The sequence below is a fragment of the Octopus bimaculoides genome, chromosome 28 (assembly GCF_001194135.2).
Source record: "Octopus bimaculoides isolate UCB-OBI-ISO-001 chromosome 28, ASM119413v2, whole genome shotgun sequence".
NCBI lineage: Eukaryota > Metazoa > Mollusca > Cephalopoda > Octopoda > Octopodidae > Octopus > Octopus bimaculoides.
Window position 1 is genome coordinate 2,055,145 of NC_069008.1, and position 2,444 is coordinate 2,057,588.

At 33.9% G+C, this 2,444-nt stretch overlaps 2 protein-coding genes across 2 annotated transcripts in view; one reads left to right on the forward strand and one right to left on the reverse strand.

Annotated features, from left to right (window-relative positions):
* LOC128251181 (zinc finger protein 479-like) overlaps positions 1–878 on the reverse strand; it is a 5,187-nt gene extending 4,309 nt beyond the window's left edge. Inside the window, exon 1 of the mRNA XM_052977729.1 lies at positions 695–878. The gene's annotated coding sequence lies outside the window, so the exon portion shown is untranslated. The remainder of the gene's footprint in view (positions 1–694) is intronic.
* A 971-nt stretch (positions 879–1,849) lies between these two features.
* Positions 1,850–2,444, forward strand: part of LOC106878336 (zinc finger protein 271) — a 3,770-nt gene continuing 3,175 nt past the window's right edge. The window contains exon 1 of the mRNA XM_014927530.2: positions 1,850–2,003. The gene's annotated coding sequence lies outside the window, so the exon portion shown is untranslated. The remainder of the gene's footprint in view (positions 2,004–2,444) is intronic.

Genomic DNA, 2,444 nt, shown 5'->3' on the forward strand with positions numbered 1-2,444 from the left:
AAAGACGACTGTACGAATACAAACAAATATTTCCGGGGGAGGTAAGAATGCGCACACCATCCGTTTTCGGCGTAACCGTAACCCTAAATACCAGGTGTGCATATTCTTTACCTTCACCAATATTTCCTATAAATCAACTTTAGCAAATAACGGATGACTAGGGTTTGTATTCAGTACTTGCTGGAATATTTTCCGTATTTTTCACACAGATGAATTTTTAATATTTAAGCAATTATATTCCCACTTAAATGAATAGACAATTTTCCATCACTTACATCGTAATCCGTTAATCTTTCGACTACAGTGAAGTCTATATATATATATATATATATATGTATATAAAATTTATTAATAAGGGTAGAAATTGATATTAATCAATTAAAACCAGTGGTCTAGCATATTAAAGAAATCTCAAGATTAAAATTATATTACATACAAAAATAAGAGGAATGACCAGCAAAATTGAACTCCTATATGCTAGAAATAGATGCCGAATCATCTAACCACGAAAAATATGTTCTCAGTAAAAATTTAGCGACACAACAGACTGGTTAGATGATTCGGCATCTATTTCTAGCATATAGGAGTCCACTTTTGCTGGTCATTCCTCTAATATATATATATTTACGTCTAGTTATATTAGACTACGAATCTATCAATTTATTACTTCCACACTGCTGAATAAAGGACTTACACGTATTTCTCCATAAATTTCTTAATTTCTGTTTCTCATCCCTTCTAATCTTCGTCTCCGGTAGATAATCTCCAAACGGAACTAAAATTTCACGAGGGAAATGTAAAAACTGACTCGGAAAAACATGAAACAAAACACACGAAGAAACCGGAAAGTGTCACTTGTGTAAAGAGAAGAAATTACTTGCTACCCAGCGTATGTTCAAATTCGTACGAGAAGTTGACTCATTTAACATCAAAATTGGATTTACAGAAAAAATTAGGGTTTGAATCTAATGAAAATTTAATAAAATCTAATCACAAGTATGTGAAATTATGCTAAATACAACTAAATTGAAAACCTAGATTCCAGAAAATTGCCAAAAATCGGAATTTTGACATTTTTTTACCCCCTCCCCTCCCCCTCCAATTTCTTTTCACTTTTTTCCGTAACCCTAACCCTAAGTACACAAAAAAAAACAGTACAAAAGCATGAACGATGTCATAAATAACTGACAAACGAAATATACACCGCCAATAGTTGTTGTTGACAAACAACAGCAGTAATTTTATTCAGCTGAATACACGTCATTGATTGGTTGAAATTATCGAAATACGACAACTTTAACACGAAATAACTTCTAAAATATAAACTTTTCTCAACAACATTAAGAGTAAAAGATGTTTTATATGACACATTCTACCAGTGGCCCAAGTTTGAAAGTGTTTCGTTAGAAAACAAATGGTGTCCGCCAAATCAGAAACATCCTAATAAGGAAATGAGATATCATTAACATTAACAGATTTTTTCAATTTCAAAAACCAAAGGGAGGACCTCTAGGGTCTGCCCATGTGTTGGGACGAACATTATTTTGTGCTAGGATGTGATTTTTGCGAAAGCGAGGTAACGTACTGAAAAGTCGGTTGTTTTTTTTTTCCCCCCTCATTTTTAGATTAGCTTACAATATTGAATTTTACATGAATTCAATGATCCAAAAGTATCAAGAGTTGCAAACGAGACAGGGGATAACTGAAACAGGACTAATTGAAAGCGCGTTCAGATTAGCGAGAGATAACTCGACATAGGTGTGTAATTTCAAGTCTTTTTATTCCAGTGACACATTCGTGTTTCGTTTCATGTTCCGTGTCAGTTTTTACATTTTACTTGTGAAATTTTAGTTCCATGAAGAGATTACGGAAGACGAAGATTAAAAGTGAAGGGAATCAGAAATACAAATAAGTCCTTTACTCAGCAGTGTTAAAGTAGTAACGTAATTGATTCATTGTCTAATATAACTAGAATTGAAGTAGAAAGATGAACGGATTACGATGTAAGTAATGATGGAAAAGGTGGACCGTTTCATTTTATTTTATTTTATTATTTTATTTTTTTGATATTTTTTCGGCACTGTCATGGTATTAGCTGTCAGAAGCGAAAGTAGAAAAATCTAAACAAGGAATGTTACTGCTGGTTTGAGTTGAAATCTGTTTCTTTGGCTACTGACTGGCCGGAGCTATCTATCTGTCTGTCTATCTCTCTATCACTCGTCCACCTTCGTTTGTTTCCGTAGAATTTATCAAATTAGAAAAAAAAACTTTTTGGCTACTTCCATCATGCTAGCTCCACACGAGGGGCATATTTTTGGGGGTATTTAAAAGTCCATGTCTCTTAAGCCAATTAATACTATTTTCTGTTGTAGCGGTGGCGATGGCAATATCGCGGTGATTAATTCCAACTTTGGATTACGCGTGGTGGTGGTCATTGGTGGTGC